The following is a 21,608-nucleotide window of genomic DNA, read 5'->3' as shown; positions in this document are numbered from 1 at the left end:
CAGAGCTGCTCTGTGTCTCCCAGTTAGTCCTGTTCCTTACAGCACCTCTGGGAGTCTGACTCCTCATTTCTACAGGGTGAAGAAAGTCCTTGTTCTATTTCACAGTGACATGTGGGTTAGCACTTTGTACAAATTGCTTCAGAGAAGCTAAGAATTAGACAAAGACAAGTTCTTATAAAAGTAAGTCATAAAAATGGGATTGTTCACCATGCAATAAAAGCACTTTAAGGTTTATATAAAACAACCCGAGGGAATTTTCGGTCTGATTGAGACCCTGTCCTGGGGAAGGCAGCATTTCATGCAGCCACAGAGTGAAGGAAGTTTGTCACCCGTCCTTGGGAATACTGAAGAAGTTAGGGTAGAGACAGGTAATGGAGAACTGCATTTCTTTGGAAACAAGCTCCAGTTTACCAAAGCTTCAAAGAGTAATTTATTTTTCAGGAATAATAGCATCTCCAAGTTTAAGAAGAATCCTAGTTAGGATATAATTACATTTTTCACTCTGCAAAGATTCATGGGTTTCCTTTTGTGCATCTCATACTGGCCTGCAGGGAAAGCAAGACAGACGTGTCCCTTGCTCTCATGAAGCTTAGTTATGGGGAACGCAGTGATTGGTGACAAACATGTAATTGCTGGAAATCACTGAAAAAAATTGTTTGCATGCTTCCCGGCATGGAGTGCGAGGTCAGAGATGTAGATTTCCTGTGGGACCTGGTACCAGAAATTCCAGGCCTTTGTTTCACAGAGACTCCTGTAGATCTAAAAACGGCACTAAAAGGTGCAGAATCCACTCATTTACAGAGATGTAGGTCCCTGGGCCCAGGGTTTCACTTGCCACAGTTTCAGTTACCCTCAGTTAATTGTGCTCCAAAAATACTAAATAGAAAATTTTCAGAAAGAATCATCGGATCAGCTGGGAATTGGGCACCGTGCTGGGTAAGGTAAGGATTTCTTCCCCCACCATCTCATTTTGCCCTGCCCAGGGCAGGAATCATCCTTGTGTCCATGCATCCCTGCTGTGCACACTGCTCTGCAGTTATTCCAGAACTGAAACTATGGAAACAAAACTGTGGATAAATGAGAACTATACTAAGTGACTGGACTCTATCACAGTGCAGCATCACATTGTTCGCAGGTAGACTTCAGTACTACCCACCATTCCACCTGTCTACCGAGAGTCTTGGAATACACTGCTTGCAAAGAGGAGGGAAGTCATGTACTCTTCTGTGAGCTCACCCAAGTAAGACGGTGGTTGTGTCCATAAAAAGTGATAAGCTTGTCCCTCACTGTGCCTTGTGTCCCGGCTTCCACACGCTGGGGCCTGAGACCTCACTTACATTTTTGTTTCTCTCCTGGCTGGGCTCTCCTGGGGCGAGCTCTCCAATGAGCAGTGGCTTCAGGTACAGCTTCACAACGTCCAGATTCGGGTGCATGGCTCTGAATACATCCTGTTGATCAGAGCACTCTTTTAGAAGTTCAGGGGAGACAGATTACGCACAGATGGGCTTTCATACCTCTTCCTGCACTCACCTGGGGAGCCAGCACAGCCTCTCCTACAGAGGACTTGCTGAGTGCAGGTGGATGCTTCTAATTCCCAATGTTCTGTCTCTCTAGACCTGCTCAGTGCAGCCAGGCTATGCAGGACACTGACATCACGGTTTAGCTTATTGAGCACTGAAAGAGGTGTTTGTTTTGTTTTAGTGGCCATGAGGAATCCTTAAAGACCAGCATGGGTTTTGTTTGGCAGCTGCTTACACCCGCTAAAGTATGGAGCCACCAAGACTGGCTATGCAAATCACATTTTCTGTTGAGTTTTTGGCCAAAGTTCAGAAGAATTAGACCTCATGAATTAGTTATTTCCAGATGAGTCTGGATAACTTTGGTGACAATGGCTAAGAATATACATGAGGAATCATGGGAGTGCAGTATCAGAGGTCTGGGTTATGTACTACACCCTTGGCTAAGCTTGTCCCTGAAAAATTCTCATCAGGCAATCAAGATGCCACTGTCAAGTAGCTGTGTCATACAGCTGTGAGATGTGGTGGGCTTCCTGTATCTGGTTATGATTAGAAATAAGAGAGTCTTCCCTCTTAAGTATTTAAACAGGTTTTGGGAAGACGGATTCTACAAGAGACAGTCTGGGCTTCCTACTATTGTGACCTTGGTTGGGAGTACAAAGTGGTTAAAAATGAAGAGAGGCAGTTGCAATCTGAGTACATGGAAGCTTCAAAAGTGTTCTAGAGCTGTAACACCACACAGCCCAAATTCAGAAAGCAGACCTGGAAGCCAGTGTTCCTGTCACCAGAAGATTAAATGGGGCTCAGGATAACTAGTCTATTTATAGAGCTAGTGTGAGGATTAAATGAATTAATTACAGTGATGATTGTCATATTTGTTGTAATATAAAATTTACAATACTTATTTTCTGTCTTTCTTATTTATATGTGTGCTCATTTAAATGCATGCCTCTCGTGATGAAGGCTGCCTATCTATTTTCTCTTTCACACAGCAATTCAGTGATTTTCTTCCTACTTTCTAATATCTAATGCAGGGTGACCACTGGATTATGCAAAGGAATATAATGAAATCTACACTGTCGCATCCTGAGCAACTTTGGATATATCCAAGAACTCTATATGAGTCTTCTGGTGTAAGGTGCTTATTCAGTGAATGAGGGAGCCAGAGGGCCTTGTCTCAACCCTGGACTCACTTCACCTGAGGGTTTGGAGATGCCATGGTGTAAAAAAAGAGCTTTAACCTGCTAGAACCTGTCTGGCTTTACTGACCATTCTGTTTCTGCACACAGCTTCCAACACCTGTGGAAAGTTAAGGCCACACAAAAATTGAAAGCCTTTACCTTAAAATCGGGTACAAGACAAGGATGTCCTTTATCACCACTCCTATTTAATATAGTACTGGAAGTACTAGCCAGAGCAATTAGGCAAGAAAGAGAAATAAAAGGGGTAAAGATAGGAAAAGAAGAAGTTAAATTATCATTGTTTGCAGATGACATGATACTCTACATAGAAGACCCCCTAAACTCCATTGAAATACTCTTAGATACAATAAATAAATTCAGTAATGTGGCTGGATACAAAATCAATACTCAGAAATCAATAGCATTCCTATACACGAACAACAAAATTACAGAGAGGGAAATAAGAGAAACTGGACTATTCACATTAGCAAGCAAAAAAATGAAATATTTAGGAATTACTCTTATGAAAGAAGTGAAAGACTTATACAGTGAAAATTATAATACACTGAAAAAGGAAATTGAAGATGATCTCAGAAAATGGAAAGACATCCCTTGCTCATGGATAGGAAGAACAAACATTGTGAAAATGGCCATTCTCCCAAAACTGTTATACAGATTCAATGCAATCCCAATAGAAATACCATCAACATACCTTATAGATCTAGAGAAATCACTCCTAAATTTCATCTGGAACCAGAAGAGACCTAGAATCGCAAAGGCAATTCTAAGCAGCAAAGACAAAGCAGGAGGCATCACAATCCCTGACTTGAAGTTATACTACAAAGCAACAGTAGTAAAATCAACATGGTATTGGAATCAAAACAGAGCTGAAGATCAGTGGAATAGATTAGAAGATACAACCACAACTACAAACACACTCAACCACCTTATTTTTGATAAAGGAGCCAAGCAGGTTCACTGGAAGAACGACAGTCTCTTTAATAAATGGTGCTGGAAAAACTGGCTCTCCATTTGCCGAAAACTAAAGCTAGACCCATGTCTATCACCATGTACTAAATTAAAATCTAAATGGGTCAAAGATCTGAATATTAAAACAGAAACACTAAATCTATTGGAAGACAAAATAGGTAGAAACCTTGGAGACATAGGAGTAGGTAAAGAATTCATGAACAGGACTCAAACCGCACGGGAAATACTTCCCAGAATCAATAACTGGGACCACTTCTTATTAAAAAGTTTCTGCATGTCAAAAGAAATCTCCAGCATAGTGAAAAGAAAACCCACAAACTGGGAAAAGATTTTAGTAAACTCTCTCTCAGACAAGGGCCTCTTGTCTAAAACATATAAAGAATTAAAGAAACTCAGACCTCCGAAATTCAAAGATCCAATCCAAAAATGGGCATCTGAGATGAATATGCAATTCTCAGATGAAGAAATGCAAATGGCAAATAAATACATGAAAAAATGCTCATCATCATTGGTCATTAGAGAAATGCAAATTAAAACCACACTGAGATACCATCTCACTCCTGAAAGAATGGCCAGGATCAAGAAAACCGACAACAAATGCTGGAGAGGCTGTGGGGAAAAAGGAACTCTCCTGCACTGCTGGTGGGAGTGTAGAGTGGTACAGCCTTTGTGGAGATCTGTCTGGAGATTTCTCAAAAAGTTGGGACTGGAAATCCCATTTATTCCAGCTATTCCACTTCTAGGCATATTCCCAGAAGAACTGAAAGCATCATACCACAGTGATATATGTGCACCTATGTTTATAGCAGCACAATTTGTAATCGCCAGATCTTGGAAACAACCCAAGTGCCCATCAACTGAGGAATGGATAAAAAAGTTGTGGTATTTCTATACAATGGAGTATTATTCAGCTATAAAGAAGGATCACATTGAGATATTTATCAATAAATGGGCACAGCTTGAGACCATACTCATAAGTGAAATAAATCAATCTCGCATGTGTGAATACCGAATAGTTTCCCTAATGTAAGTAATGATTCAAATATATAAAAATATGTGGTAATCATGATTCCCCATTAGGTGGCCTTGAAGCCTTATAAAGTTTTCACTCATTAATTAGAAAGGCTTTATTCTGGGCTTCTTGATATGAAAATATTTGAAGCTAGAGTATATGAAGTTTTACCCAAATATTTCAAGGAAAAAGACACTATGGTAACTACTATTAAGTCAGGTTATAAGGTGGTGAAGTACTAGGTTATTGAAACAGTCATGCTGTGACCTCTATTGTTATATTGTTATGTCCTGTTTTATCTCAATCTCCCCCTTATTGTTTCAAAAAATTATTTAGTCATTTCTTATGTTTGTCTTAATTAAAGAAAAAATTCAAAAAAATTAGGATATATAAATAGTAACTCTTTTCGATTTCCTATTAACTTGTTTTGAAGTCCTGTAGTACTCCCACGATCTTGTTTTGACTGATTAGACTCTGTTCCATTCTATATGATAGTATCAAGTTTGAAGACATAGGCAACTACTTTGAAGACAATAAGATTCACTAAGATACCCATTCTGGTTTGACTATTGTCTTCTTTGGAAGTCCTGTAATGTTTACAATGCCTAAGTTTTATTGGTCTTGTTCTCTACTGTTTTGTCCAACTTTATAATATCTAATAAGATAGACAATTCTTTTTAAGGAAACAAGGGACAACATTGATAACCATTGTTGATAAACTTGTACTCTGTTCTACACCATGTGCTACGTCTATCCTTGGTATTGACTGACAGCTTTGTTTTGCCATATTTGACTGTATTCTTCCCCCCCCCCAAGAAAGTAATAAGCACTAAGGAGTAATAAAATCCAAGATGTGTAAATTTTGTTGTAAAAAAGAGAGGGAAAAAAAAAAAAAGAAAAGGAGCTCTAACGGATATAACAGCAAGTGTGTTTGGGGGTGTTAAATAGCTGACTTTATCAATGTTTTTGGAACATTGAACACAGCTGTTTGCAGTCTCCCTGTTTGAATGTCCACCTTGTGTTCTTTGATACTGTGATTTGAGGAACTATTTTCAAGAAAATAGTGTGTAATCTACTAGCAGGTAATTTCTTACTGTTATGGTTTTTTGTTTTGTTTTGTAGTTCTATATTGTGTGTACCCTTACGCCGCTTTGGTTTGTTTTGTGTTTTTCTCTTTTTCCTCTTAAATTAAAAAAAAAAAAAAAAGAAAGTTAAGGCCACAGATGTGCCAAAGATGTTTTCTAAACATATGATCCTAAATCTTTGTTCCCCTTAAGAGAGAAAGAATGATTCTATAATTAGGAAAGAGATTACTGTGTCTCATGATGACTGTACTAGAGGTGTCACGCTGTGCTTGCTGTTTCAGAGCAGTTTAGGGTAGAAAATATCCTGATGCATTGAGGACAGCGTGCAGAGCACTGTGCTCTAGTGGAATTTCACTTCCAAGCATACTGGTAATAACAGCCTCCAGATATCATGGCTTCCGGCCGAACCCAAGAACATTCACACATCAGCGCTGCGAACAAAGATGCTATATGAAAGGGTTTTGGCCCAGACAGAATACTGTAGCCAGTAAAGCCAAGGACCTCCTATCTCCCCCTCCCATGTGAATTTACCTATGGCACCAAACAAAGGCCAATGGGCTACCTGTGCATTCTAAATGCCACCTTAGGTTCCACCCAAAACTGAGGCTACTTATGTGTCTCGCTCCACGTGTTCTATGCAGAGATCGCTGACCCAGGGGCGGAGATGCCGCACTCCAGGGGGTTGGGGGTGTCTCTTGCCGCCTTCTCAAAATAAAGATCATTTATATTTCATACTTATATTTTCAGCCACCACTGCTCCCCCCACATTTATTTCACTGAAGAGCTATAGAGTCTCCCAAAACAGTGTGGAAATTCATCATTGCATTAATAGGACATAACAATAAGGGAGTTTAGTGAGCCTTATATAGTCAAGATTTTCAAGTAGAACCCAGAAAGTGAGTGGTGAAATTCCTTCTTGAAAGTCTATAAAACAGTTTTTGTTACCAACACTCTTGAGCAAATAGGTTCTTGTTGGGAGAAAGGGGTGGTAAAAACGAAGAGAAGAGGAAAGAGCCAGCATTTACAGAGCAGATCCTACATGCCAGGCTCTCTGTGGGCCAACCCGTAACTCTTGCCTGAATTCTGCAAGGTTCCATCGCTTCATTGTACAGCTTAGATGTAAGTCTTAGAGGGAAGACACATTTTGCTTCAAAATGCCACAGTCAGTAGTGCAGCCAGGATTTGAACTCAGGGCTATGTGATTCTAAAGTCACGTGGAGGAAACTGGAAGTCCACTGTACCCACACCTTTTTGTTTTGAGACGGGACTCACATATGTGGTGACTCATCAGCTCTGAAGCCTGGCTTCGAAGTTCCCTCCACACCTGTGCCGTCCCCCTGTTCTGCGGTTATTTCTCTTCCAGTGCCTTAGGGTTCTCACTGGACCCTGCGCTAGGCTTCCTTCTTCACAGCCACCTGCTCCTCATGATGTCATTCTTCACTGGGTTCCCAAGCTTCCCTTCAGAGAAGCAGTCCTTTTCGTGACCCATTGCTGTTTGTTGGAACTCATAATCCTGCTCTCTCTTCTGTATCAGGGAAGGGAGGCTGCCATGTCTCAGGGGTAAAAGGCACACTCATCAGCTCAGCACCGCAGGTCTTTTCTCCTCCTTCCTAGCTTCTTCTTTCCCTGCCCTCTCCCTTCATCTTCTCATCATGTGACCTTAGCCCCCATTAACAGAGCATGTACTTCTGAATCATGCTGTGCGAAGCTAAGGAAGTGGCCAGACCTAGATGCCTGCACTTCTTGGATGCTGGCTGATGACCTCAGTCTTATCTATCACCCTCTCTAGCCTAATCTGAGGTCTCTTTTCTCAGCCTTGTCTGTTTTCTCTGCTCACCCCAAACTTGTCTCTCTTTGGGACTTGCACCCAGCTCTGTCTCTGCTGTGCAGGTCTTTCCCAGACAGCTGAAACACTCTCTGTCTCATTTCTCCTAAGCTTCTGTCACCCGGGACAGTCATGTGAAAGTGCTCATGCTTCTCTGTGTCCTCCCTGGACTAGAGAGCAGAGGTGAAGAGCAGCCCACAGGCACGAGGGATGGCAAACCTCCCCCTTCCTCCTGAGCATGCTGCCTCCGTGTGTCCATCCTGCAGCCGCGCTTATGCTTCTCAGGAAACCTGGAATTTGCTCTTATCTTACGGAGCCTAAGGTGTGCTCTGTGTACATAGACACAGTGTGTGGTCACAAAGGGCTCTATCCCTTTGTGCTGAGGCTGGGAGAAGCCACCAAGACATCAACTAGCCAGCTTTTGTGGTAAGCTGAGCAAGCTGCCTGGGTTCTAGGGAGAGAGAAGTCAGATAATAGCCCCCAGGAGCCAGAATCAGGTTCCACGCCCTCTCCCCAGCAACCAGCTGCTTCAGAGCACAGGCTGAGTTGATAGCAACTAAGGTTCATAAAGTAACTAAATACGTGTAATGTTTGCTTGATTTTTCAGGTCTGGGGCCAGCAGTCTGACCATCTCTTGGGAGGATAACAATATATAATATGGCCAATATGGGGATTTCCTTCTATCTTGTCTTTGAAGGCCAATACCGTTCTCAGTGTTTTGCTTTGTTCACACTGTTTTGCTTTATTTGATATTCTATTTTGATTGGTTTTATTTTTGGTTTGGTGTTGCTACACCTGATTGAATGGACACCTATTGTGAAGATAACAAGATATACCATGGTAGCCACTGTTGTTTTCCTAGTATCCTGCTTTGAAGTTCTGTACCAGTTTTGCTGCATTGTTTTGATTGGTTTTGTCTGTTTTGTTTCGTTGGATTTTACTATCTTTAAAATAAAAAAAAATTAAAAATGCTTTGTCACCTTTATTTCATGATTGCAAAATAGGTATATTAATCTTTAAAATCCATTCTTTTTGTTGGACCATGCAGGCTTTCTGACTTTTCATTCTTGAGCTCATACCAGTGAAAAGACCTGGCACCAGACTAGTTATTAGCAGTATAACATTAGTTTATAAGTATGCAGCTTTCAAAGACCAGGAAACTCAGATATCCAGTAATATGACAACACATAAAAAAAATTACATATGCTGATTTTGTTTTATAGATTCTTTCTTTCTCCCACCCCTCTCTTCCTTTTTTCTTCCTTCCTTCCTTCCTTCGTTCTTTCCTTCCTTCATTCCTTCCTCTCTTCCATCTTTCCTTTTCATCTGGAATGAACTCAGGGCCTTTGCACTGAACTATCACCTCAGCCCTTTTAATTTCATTGTTGTATTTTTATTTTTAAATTCAGGAACTTCCCACTGCACTATATACCCAACTCTTTCTCTTTCTCTCTTAATTTCTATTTTTTGAGACAGGCTTTCACCAAGTTATTAAACTTCTCAGGCTGGGCTTGAACTTGTGATCCTCCTAGTTCAGTCACCCAGAGGGTTAGAATTACAAGCATGTACCAGTATGCACAGTTTAGATTTATTTTTCTTAGTAAGTTCCCTGAAGAACACTAAACTGTATCCCAGAAAAATGAAACACAAGAACGACCACTGTCCAAGGATTTAATCAGTTCCAAGCACTGTAAGGAGTGCATTATTTAATTCCCATTAACTTTGAGAAGGAAACTAAGGTGAAGGTATTGCCACACCCATTTTCTAGAGTAAAACTCCTCTGAGAATCCAAGAGCAAGATTCTGCATGACCTTCCCAGTACACATAGAGCCCAGATGCAAATAATAACTGCCTGTGCCCAGCCCCTGTGCTTTTAACCATTAGGTTGGGCCCCTACATAACAAAGGCTTTGGAATAACTGACTGCATGAAGGAGTGGACTAAGGACCCACAGGGAGACCACGTGGTCATCATTCACCTTGTATGAAGTCCCCTACAGCTGTGACCCAGTGCTGGCCCTGAGTCTGTACATTGCTCACCACATTCTAGTCTGTGCACAACCTAAAAACATCTTTTGAAACCAAGAGCAAGCACTTGACTTCAGATCCTCTGACTTGATGTTCTGCCTTCTGCCACCCTAGAGAATTGAGAATCTGCATCACAGACCTTTTCCCAAGTGAACGACACCACATATCATCGAGATTGCAAGATGATGGTGAGTAATCAGGGAGTGATGGTGCTTCTGGTGGTGTGAGTGAGAGCCAGCTACCACCTAAGGAACGTTGCCCACACCTGCTGTGATGCTGGGAGTGTTCAGGCTTTCAGTCCAGTTACCATCTGCAGGTGCACAGCAGGTGCACTTCCTACTCTGCAGACCATGGCACTGAGGCTGAGAATGTGCCTGTAACCTGTGCCAACTTACACAAGTGAGTCCAAGCTCAGGCTCCTCTTTCTCCAACTATTTCTGGAGTGTGCTAGTGGTCAGGATTCTCCTGGCACTCATCCTGCTTCTCTTGACTCATCTCTTTTTTTTTTTTTTCCTTATTTTTTATCTTTGAGACAGGGTCTCACTATGTGGTTCAGGCTGGGCTTTAGCTCACTTTGTAACCCAGGTTGGCCTCAAACACGCAACAATTCTCCTGCCTCAGTCTCTCAAGTGCTGGGAGTGCCACCACACCTGATGTCAATCTCTTCTTAGCAAATCTTTTCTCTGAACTTCTTTAGTTTTGTTTTCATACTTGACTTACCAAAATTATGATTTTTCTACTGGATATACATGAGTCCTGATAGAGTAGCTGTATATCCTAAGGTTCTGATAGTTTCTGTTACGGATTAAAAACTCGTTGTCAATTTAACACCAGCTGAATTAAATCAGCATGGTGCTGAGTGTAGATGGTCCACCTGAGGAAAGTTGCCAGCATAAAAGGAGATACAGAGAGGAAGAGGGTGCCATTGTAGGTTCTCCTAAGTGTTGTTCTTTGGAGCAGTTGGTTCTCCTGGAGGAGCTTGTCATGCTGTTTTCCCTAGTATGAATTTGGCAATTCTTATCAGAGGAGCCTGGGACCTTGTTGCTGAGAATGGATGTGCTTCACTTTGGGAGAGCTCTGGTCCTTACTTTGAGCATCACTTCCTGGCTCTGGAGGGGAAGATGTATGCGTTTCATTCTCCAGGAGAAGCTTGTCATGCTGGCTTCCTGATATGTACTTGATTGTTCTTATTGTCATAGGAGCTTTGGACTTCACTGTCACTGAGGGTGTCTCTGGTACTTTATAGGGCAGCCCTGGTCCTTGTTTTGAGCATCACTTCTTGGCTCCACTGAAGAACCCTCAACCCTAAGGGCACAGCTCCTTCACCCCACTGGCATAGACTTTCTAGCTTCCACCATGGACCTTTGGGCTTTCCCAGTGCAGATGCATGAAACAGACCTGCATGGGTCATTGTCCTGGGCTCCAGGCCTCCAGCTGGACTCATGGGAGCATTGTCATGGGCTCTAGGTCTTCAGCTAGAATCATGTAGAACATTGCTGTGGGAACCAAGCCCTTGGCTGGATTTTCTAGATCTTTAGAGTCATACACAAATTTCCTGAATTTTCTTGTAATTTACTCTTGGTGATCATCATAAAATAATACAGATTTTGTGTTCTTTAGGTAATTTTTCTCCTTGCAAGTCCTGACTACTATAGTTTCTTTGGTATTAACCAATTCTTCCCCCTTGGCTACAGCTGGACACATACACATAGTCTTTCCTTGACTTCTTGGGGATAAAAGCTATTGGAAAATTAAATATTTATCATCTAGGCTGCTTCAAGGGGAGGGAGGCTGTCAGTTATCCTCATCATGGCTTAAGCCCCACATCCCTTCCAATGTACTCTTTGACTTAGAGAACCGTTGTCCATGTTTCCTCTGAGTTGTAGTAATTAGGCAAAAGACTGAATGGGAGTCTGCAGTATTTTTCTCCATTTTGTATTTGTCACTTACTTTCCTGTGTTTCCTACAGAAATATTCTGCACCTTGCTCTTTCTTCCCTGTGGAGCCTGGGCTCCTGCACAATGTGTATCTTCCTGACACACGCAATGCTCTCTCCCTTGGCTTCTGACTCAGGCTCATTTTCCTAAGAGAATGTTTGGCTTTGCTACTTTTAACTCAGATTTGACAGAAGGAGTGAGAGTGTGACAGAACATTTTCAGAAAGACTCCTTCATAGTGCAGAATCAAGAGCAGAAGATGGCATGAAAACAAAACTGAGGCAGAGGAGAAGCCTAATAAATTGGGGAAAAACTGAGAATCAAGGGAGAAGATAGTGATGGGGTAAAAAAATCTGTATTTTAAAAACTTGTCTACTATCTGTGAATTTTTTAATTACTAGCATGTACCATTTGCAGAGTGGTGTTTAGCAAAAGGACTCTGTATGCTTCTAAACCAGCAACTAGAGCTCTATGTCAGTTGATAAAATCAATAAGTGCAAGAAATACTTTTTAAAAGCCCACACATAAATTTCTGGTGTGTGGTATAGTAGTTTCCTGCCTTTGAGTTGGTCATTTAATCCCCTAACTTTCTGTATTTTCATCCCTAGATGAAATAGATCCCTAGATTCTAAATACTTTAGAATATTTAGAATACTCTAATAGAATATTTTAAAAGGGCTCTAAAATGCACTTAAGTGTGTGAAAGTCCTCCTTATTAATAGTAAATGGAAATTGTGTTTTTGAGGACTCTGTAGGTATAGGGGTTTGAGACAAAACCAACCTGATTCTGAAGTTTGACACTAGCGATAGTCAGCTAGGTGACACATTATTTATCATCTCTGCAACCAGCATTCCCATCTGTGCTGCAAGAGTAACTTTTACTTCCTCATGGGGAGAGCTAAGTGAGTTGGTGCATTTAAACACCTCCCTAGAAGCGGCTACATCATGGCGGTCACTGAAGGAGAGATCAGAAGCTCTTGGCCAAACAGAAAAGTTGTGGTCATTGTCAGTTTCCATCATCTTTAACTGATCCAGCCCATGGATCAAGGCTGGGGTCCTTACCTGGAGAGGGGACGGGGGTGGGGGGCTGGGCAAGAGAAAAGAGAGATGGAAACAAGGTGGGATTCCATTCAAGTCTCATTTATTCTTAAAATGGCTAAAACCTATATAGGGTGGAGCCAGGCCAATGGGGCAGGAAGAGGGCATGGAGTGTTATCTGATAGATCATCATCACATCCGGATATATGACATAAGTAGGAGAGGATTATGGGTAATGTAGGTAGACATGAGGATCATGGAAAATGTAGGCGGACACAGCAGAGGCCCACAGGAGGGCAAGCTAAGGTGGCAGCAGTGAGATATGCCACTCCCTACATCTCCTCCCTTTTTATTATATTTTTTTAGGATTATGGCAGGCCCTGTGAGGACAGCGCCTGTCTTAGGTCAAGGACTCTTCATATGTACCCAATTGAGGCTTACCCATCATGGGACTGCAGAACAGCAGTTGGTCCTGTGCCTGTCTAAGGTAGTCGATGGCATAACATATGTGTCCTAGTTGCCCGTCTCTGGCTGCCTGTCCAGTGCCTCAGGGCATTGGGGCCAAATCATTATGTGGACCAGCGGTGGATGTTCTTTCCCAATATGTTTGTTGTTTTGCCATCTCCAGTTGACTGTAATGTACCTGAACAGGCTTTGCCATAAACGTGTCATTCCTGTTATTAAGGAGTGTCACGATCCTCTGGAAAATACAAGGGCCTACAGTAAGGAGTAGCAATAAAGCAGCCAGGGGTCGCAAGAGGGCCAATGTAAGGGAAGAGACCCCTCCACATGGAAGAGAAGGTCATTTCACCTAGGCACTCCTTTTCTCTCTCTTTCAGGTGCTCTCTTAGTTTAGTAATGGACTCTCTGAGGACTCCTGAGTGGTCAGCATAAAAACAGCATTCTTCTTTGAGAGCAGCACATAAGCCACCCTCCTTCATAAATAGGAGGTCTAGTCCTCTTCTGTTTTGCAGAACTACCTCAGATAAAGATGTCAGAGATGCTTGTAAAGCCACTACGGATGTTTCTATTTCTTTTAAATCCTGATCTACTGCTGCCTGTAATTGAGCTAGATGCTGATTTCCCAACACTAGAACCGTAGTCCCTGTTCTTATTCCCATTGTGACTCCTAACCCTGGTAATACAGCTAAGGTGAGTCTCACAGGTTCTCTCTTGTACATATAGCCAGTCTACAATGCCTGGAGATAGTAGTCTCCTGGGTGGAACGTTATGCGAGGAAGAACCTGTACAAGAACAAAAAAAACCTGGAGACTTGTTAAAAACAGTGGTTGCTATACAGGGTGAGAGGCCAAAATTGCAGGCCCAAGATGTTCCTGGGGGTGGAATGAGGTAATTATTTGGCTTGAACTCTGGATGAAGCTTGTCACAGAGTCGTGCTGCCAGTGCTGGTGGATGGCTGGAGCCCCCAAGACAGGTCCCTCTACCTGAGATGTCAGGGAGAGTCAGCTTGTGGTGATTGCCACAGTCACAGGCAGATGAGCTAGAAGAACTGTTAAAGGTTAAATTGAGGGCCTTTCTTTCATAATATGGGGGAGGAGCAGCCAAACATAACCAACAGGATTGGGTGAGATCAGGTTGGGTATGATTTAAAGCCTTGTATGCCCCTTTAATCAAACTGAATAGGTTAGAATGTGAATATTGAGGGGCAGGTATGTGATCTACCTGGTGTGGAGGGGCTTGATAAACACTTATGGTTGGGTGACTTACTGTGGTTGTTTGAACAGCAGTAACAGGATCTGTATTAGACTGATTATATTTTGGATTTGGATTGTATTTTGGCTTTGGAGCAAGATTTGGGCCTATGGGCGCAGATGAAACCGGTAGGGGAACCTTTTTTATGAGAATAAGATTTCCCCTATCTTTGTCTGACTCATAGACTCGAAGTCTCCAGGTGCGTCCTGTCAGCCAGCCAGGGTCCTCAGGAATGGTGACAGTGACGTATAGAACCTAACAGGGTCTTTGATTGGCCGGTGGGTAGTCATCTAGGCTGCACGCCAGCAGCCCCCATGTCAGTTTAAGGTGTTTATCAGGGAAAGCGGGTTGTCATCCTGTTGCAACTGTTTCACAGCCCCAACGAGCACAAAAATATTCTCCCATGGAATTACAATATGATCTACCCCCTGTTGCTGCAGGACAAAGGTAGAATTGACTTTGTCTGGGACATTGGAGCCCTGGAAAGAACCAACAGGGTGTGGGCGCAAACCATGGACTTTCTGATCCTACCCAAGTCCAAACTGTCTCTTGGTCATTCCAGTGGCTAAGCTCCCATTTCCAGGGTTGATGGGGGTTGCTATCCATTAGACATAGTTGTGTCAAAAGTCCAATGATGGCCCACAAGGTTTTGAGAGGTTGCACCATCTGGAAGAGAACACAGGGGATTGTGCCCCAGAAGAGGATGTTATTCCTGGGTGTCACATAGGGTCCTCGATGAACGGCTGTCTACTTATCTTATAAGCCATTTGGGGAGCCATCTAGCTCCTTTTTCCTGTTTGGAGTAAATGCACACAGAGCCTCGTGCCCAGATGAGGACTGGGTCAGGGCCATTCCATGTGTTGTTTAGGGGATCTCTCCATAGCACAGATGCAAATTGTGTTGCTGTCTGTGTGCCAGAAATGAGATGCTGCTGAGCAGCCTGAGGCATCCAGGGATAGAAAATTCAAAATAAAGAGAGCATGTGAGACAATATTTCTGGGAGACCCTCGGGTTGGGTACCAGGTTTCTCCTTTTATTTTATCTAGAGTGGATTTGAGGGAGAGATGTGCACATTCAACAATACCTTGTCCTTGAGGATTGTAAGGTATACCCATGGTGTGGAGAACATTAAGGCACTTACAAAATTTGGCGAAGGAGGTACTAGTATAGCCTGGGCCTTTGTCAGTCTTATACTGTTGGGGACATCCCAGAACAGAGAGAGCTGATAGTATATGGGCTATAATATGTTTAGAAGCCTCTCCAGTCTGAAGTGTGGCAAAGATGAAACCACTGTATGTATCAACAATTACAAGTATATATTTTAAGTTGCCAAATTCATTAAAATGACATCCATCTGCCACAAGGCATTGGGGATTAAACCTCTTGGGTTGACTCCCAGATGTTGAACAGACAAGTGAACAGCACAAGAGGGGCAATTTTTTACAATTTGTCAGACTTGTTCCCGAGTAATGTTGTGGAGAAGGCAAAGGGTTTGAGCACTGAGGTGGTGTAACTGATGAGTCCATTGGGCCTCAGATACCTTAGAGTCTTATGTGGGCTCAAAATGGGTCATGAATACCTGTGTCGGTGTGGCAGTATAAGCCAAATGATTTCCCTGAACAAGGGGACCCAGGAGGCCAGAATGAGCTCGCAAGTGGCCAATGAAAAACTTATGACTGTGAAGCCGAATTATGTCCTGTAATTGCCTGAATAGGTTTGAAGCTGGGGAGGCATGGCTTATGGTTGCAACAGTTTCTAATAATGGAACAGACAGAGCGAGATAGGCACTATCAGTAAACAAAGTGAAGGGTTGATCAGAGTAAGCAGTAAAAACTGCAAGAATAACCTGTAGTTTTGGCAACTGTGCAGATGATGCATCTGTCTGGAGGGTAAAAACACCGTTTTGTGCTACATAAGCAGCCTTGCCGGAGGAGGAGCCATCAGTGAAAAACACTGGGGCATCGGGAAGAGGTTGTATGGCTGTAATTTTGGGGAATATGAACGGGTGACAGTTAGCAAAATCAATCAACTTATTTGGAGGGTAATGGTTATCAATGGTCCCTGAGAAGGAGGCTATAGCAATATGCCATGCCTCAGTGGTCTGGGGTAGCCAGTCCACTTGATCTTTGGTGAAGGGTTGAATGATGACATCTGGTTCCTTTCCAAAATAACATTTTCCTAGCCTTATGCCTTGAATTATCAGGTCAGAGACTGCTTGGTAGTAAGGCAATAATACTCTTTGGGGAGACTGGTAGGTGAAGCCACATAAAAGGAGCATGTTGCCAAAATACTGCCGTGGGAGAGAGTTTTGTATTAAAAATGAGATATTGTAGTGGCCTATTATAATCTATGAAGGAGACAATTTGTTGAGTGATCGCCTCTTCTTCTGTATGGAGTGTTTTTCTAGCATTGGGTGTGAGCTCTCGGGGGGAAATTGGGTCAATGTCTTCTTGGAGGACCTCATAAAAGGGTTGTAGCCATGTTTGGTTAATTTTAAATAGGGTAAAAGCCAATTAATATCACCTAGAAGCTTTTGAAAATCATTAAGTGTCTTAAGGCCATCAAGACTTAGTTGAGGCTTTGGAGAAAACACCTGAGTGCCTTGTAACTGAAAACCCAAACATGTATATGGGTCAGTAAGCTGGACCTTGTCAGGGGCTATTTGAAGCCCAGCGTTTTGTAAGGCAGCTTGTAGTGCCTGGTAACACTGTAAAGTCTGGTCTTGACTCTCTTCTGCCAAGAGGATGTCATCCATATAATGGGAGATATATACATATATATTTGGACAATGATCTCTACCTGGCTGTATTGCGGCAGTGACAAAAGACTAGCATAGCATGGGGGAGTTAGCCATCCCTTGTGGTAAGACTTGCCATTGAAATCTTTGCATAGGGGCTCTAAAATTAACTGATGGGAGACTGAAGGCAAAATGCTTTGGGTCATTTGGATGTAAGGTAAAAGAAAAAAAGTAATCTTTAAGATCTATGACAATTTTAAAAAATCCCAGGGGAATGGCACTGGGTGAAGGGAGGCCAGGCTATAGGGTCCCATTAAGACCATGGTCTTATTTATTGCCCTAAGGTCTTGTAGCAGCCTCCATTTCCCCGACTTTTTTCGAATAACAAAGATAGGCGTGTTCCAAGGGTAATCACTAGGGACAATGTGGCCTGCATCTAACTGGTCCTGCACCAGCTGCTGTGTGGCTGTAAGCTTTTCAGAGGTGAGGGGTCATTGATCTACCCAAACAGGTTTGTCTGACAACCAGGTAATCTCTTTTGCATGGGCCACAGGAGTGTCAATGATCCCTATTGAAAATGGCCTATGCCTGTTTTAGAGGGGTTTGGGGTTGGGGAGATAGGAACTTTAATGCCTGAGCCCTGTTTACCTAAACCTTGATTAGGAAAGAATCCCTGAGTGAGCATTTGTTTGGTGACTATGGTATTAGGGCTGCCCATCATCATTCCCATTTGAGTTAACAAATCTCTGCCCCACAAGTTAAGGGGCAGCCCTTCTACAATATAGGGCTGTATGTGTCCTTGATTGCTTTCTTTATCTTTCCAGGTAATTAGACTGACACTACGTTGTAGATTTTTAGATTGTCTAATCCCTTGCAAATGCAGCATAGTGATTTCTAAGGACCATGTGGGAGGCCAGTCCTCCTTTCTAATGACTGTTACATCAGCACCTGTATCTATGAGCCCTGAGAAACTTTTCCCATTAAGCAACAAAGCCATAAGAGGTTTATCTTTGGAAATGAATTGAGCCCAACATATATCTGAAGACCCAAGGGAAGAGTTTCCCCTATAGGAAGCCACAGCTGCATTAGGAGTTTGGACTAAAGGCAATAGCACCAATTGAGCAATACGTTGCCCTTGACTAATGGAAATTAGGCCAGAGATAGAGGATGACATGACAACAATTTCATGAGTATAGTCATTATCTATGACTCCTGGGACAATTTGTAACCCTTTTAAGATTGTGCTGCCACATCCAAGAACTAATCCACAAGTGTCCTTGGGAAGGAGGCCAAAAATCCCCATAGGGATGGCTTGTATTCCCATGTTGGGAGCTAATACTGTGTTGGAAGTGCAACAGAGGTCCAATCCTGCACTTCCTGGTGTGGCGCGGAGGAGATTTGAAATGGATTGTTTTGTGCTGGGTTGTTTTGCTGTGGGACAAACCTTATAGCCCTGGAGGTCTGTCTGGGGTTGGGGGTCTGGGGCTGACCCTGTGTCCCGTTTTCCTGCTGAGGGAGGGGATTGCCATCTATGTCTGTTTTTGATCTGCATTCATTAGCCCAATGGTATCCCTTTCTGCAGTTAGGGCACAAACTTGTGGGTTTTGGCATTGGGTTATTGTGTTGGGACTTTTGGGCTGTAGGGCAGTCTCTGGCAAAATGGCCTGTCTGATCACATTTAAAGCATTTGCCATTATATATTTTCCCTCCTTGCTTGTGTGCAAGGAAGATCTCTTTTACAGCTGCAGCCATGGCTAAGCCTTGATAGTAGGTGGGGCCTACACCAGCACACAGGCAAATATAACCTGAAAGATCCTCCCTTTTTCTGGGTGGTTTAATAGCAGGCTGGCAAGCAGAATTAGCATTCTCATAAGCCAACTGTTTAATGAGGTCAGAGTTATCCCCGGAGGTGCCAAAGAGACACTCAGTTGCCTGTAAGAGGCGATCAACGAAATCAGGGAATGGTTCCTCGGGTTTTTATTTTATTTTTGTCAGGGAAGAAGCAGTTCCACCAGAGGGGAGCCTATGCTATGCTCTTCTTGCTGCCAGAGTGATCTGAGCAAAAAGGCCTCCCTCATATTGCATTTGGACTTGTTCTGTAGCATATCGACCTGTTCCTGTTAGCATGGGAAGAGTATAATGATTTTTCCTGTTAGCATTGTCTTTAGCTAAAAGTTCACATTGGTCTTGGAATTCCACCTTCCAGAGCAGATAGTTGTCCCCTGAAAGTGTAGCTCTGGCTAAATCCCTCCAATCATTAGGCGTAATCCAGCCTTGGGTTAAGGAATCTAAGACTGCAAGGGTGAAGGCCACTGTGGGACCATATTGAGATACTGCTGTTTTTAATTCTTTTAGGGCAGTTACTGGGAACGGTGTATAGGCCCTATTAGCCCTTGGCGCTAGGGGCGATGGGTTTGTCTGTATCACTACCATGTGAGTCAGCGTCATTTTCTTCCTCACTATTATCAGTTTCTATATCTTGTCTCTGTAGATGAGGTGGCTGTCTTTTTTTGTTTCCCCTTGTTCTTGTAGATCATGAAATTGTTCCTCCAATGAAAGAAGGGCAGGAGACAGACCGGGTGGTCGCTGAAGACCGGGGGGTAGTTTAGCAGTGACAGGAGCCACAGCCGCGGTGGGGGGAGGATGGTATTGGGCAGCCTCTTTCACTAATTGTGACCAATCAACTTCCTGGCAATTGGAAAGGTCAGGGTAGATAGGGCAGTACAGAGGAGGGAGCATGGTGGTGCCATATTGAGTATCACGGCAGTGCACGCCATCTTGAAAAAGCTCCAGGATATCAAGAACCACAGAGCCGGGAGGGCTGGGTGCTCTAGATAACTCCGGTGGTTGCAGAGTACAATTGTGGGAGGCAGATAATGCAGCCTCACTCTGAGCAAGCCTCTCTACAATCTGGGGATCTGCATGACGTTGTGTCAGCAGCTCAGAGATTAAAGTCCAATATGAAAAACCAGTTACCAGAACCTTTTCTGGGCGAAAAACCCCATAGTAGTCTTTGAGAGCATCTCCTACTCTTTTCCACCTATTTGAATCGATGGTGCCCTCTAGAAGGAATCATGGACACACTGAACATATAAACTGAAAGTACTATAGCAAGTCTTTAGTCTTAACCTTGATCCCTCTAATCTTGAGTGCCTCCCTGAGGCCACTGACAAACACTTTTTGTTCACTAAGTGCTTGCCAGTAGAGAGATAAGATCCATTCACCTACGGTGATTCAGGCAAGACATAAGGTGGGATTCCATTCAATTCTCATTTATTCTTAAAATGGCTACAACTTATATAGGGTGGAGGCGGGCCAATGGGGCAGGAAGAGGGCATGGAGTGTTATCTGATAGGTCATCATCACATCTGGATATATTACATAAGCAGGAGAGGATTATGGGTAATGTAGGCAGATATGAGGCTCATGGGAAATGTAGGCGGATGCCGCAGAGGCCCATAGGAGGGCGAGATAAGGTGGCAGCAGTGAGATATGCCTCTCCCTACTTTTAACAACACGAAGATGGCCACTGGTGAATTGCTTTCTTTCTCTGAGACAGCCCAATGGTAAAAGTCTTGGAATTTTTTGCTTGGGTTGCAGAGCTTTCCCCTTTGGATTTTATTGAGCTACTGTCAACTTTCCTCTTACCAGACAGACCCCATTTCACACCAAACCAAAACAAATCCCAGAAGATACAAAAACAGGATCACAGTCAGCATGTGGGTGCATCTGAAACTGGGTGCAAGTCAGAACTAGATCTGGAAGCCTCAGTTGCTTCCAGAGTCTTGCTAGATAGGAATCCTGAAATTTGGTTTGAGAGGAAATGAGTGATCTTGGAGCCTGAAAATGTACTTGAGAGCTTTTGGGACGATAGCCAAGATCTCATTCACCCTGCATCAGAGAGGAGAGAGTGCAGGTCGGGGAGGAGGAGAAAGTATCCTTACTGTGACATCTTCCCCAGCATAGTGACTGAGAACTCCATGCCCTCCTGGATGCCTGTGTGCCCACCTGGTGACATCGTAGACCTTGTGGCTGATCACCAGCCACTGGTCGCAGTCCTGGTTGTGTCTCTGGACCTCCTGCCAGGTGTAGGTGTTGAGACATCCCCTGGGTGCATTGCTTTTGCCATTCACCTCCCACTTTGATGAGCCCTTGGCATTCCCATTTGCTGTTGGCTTCCCGTTGGCCTGGGACATCTCACTGAGGCAGGACTCCCTCCTTCCTCCAACATACCCATTTACCTAAGCTTCTGCTCAAGCTTCCTGGTCACTGAGTCACTGGGGTGAGCTGCAGTGGTTTCTCAGCTGTCTACTCTTCCTGTTGGACTCTGAAAGGAAGGCCTCCGTTCCCTTGCTTTCCACCAAAGCAGAACATGCACAGTGGGAAACTTCTTGCTACCCTTGTCTCTGCCACCCTGGGAGAGACTAGTCCATCTCTGTCCCTTCCCTTCTTTCCTCTCTGACTCTGGGCAGCATTCTCCTTCATGGTTAAATGTCCCTGAGCATGGAGCCAGTGCCAAACGTGCTACAGCTGGGCATCAGGGCCCAG

General features: G+C 43.4%; 1 pseudogene; it reads right to left on the bottom strand.

The window, feature by feature from the left end:
• The window catches only part of LOC100720855 (fatty acid desaturase 2-like protein FADS2B), a 45,431-nt pseudogene extending 24,175 nt beyond the window's left edge, over positions 1-21,256 (bottom strand).
• Positions 21,257-21,608: the final 352 nt, after the last annotated feature.

Source organism: Cavia porcellus, unplaced genomic scaffold (assembly GCF_034190915.1).
Source record: "Cavia porcellus strain 051 isolate PalLab524CR breed Dunkin Hartley unplaced genomic scaffold, mCavPor4.1 scaffold_17, whole genome shotgun sequence".
In the NCBI taxonomy this organism is placed as follows: Eukaryota; Metazoa; Chordata; class Mammalia; order Rodentia; family Caviidae; genus Cavia; species Cavia porcellus.
The sequence above is the reverse complement of the archived record's forward strand: the minus strand, read 5'-3'. Positions and strand labels throughout refer to the sequence as shown.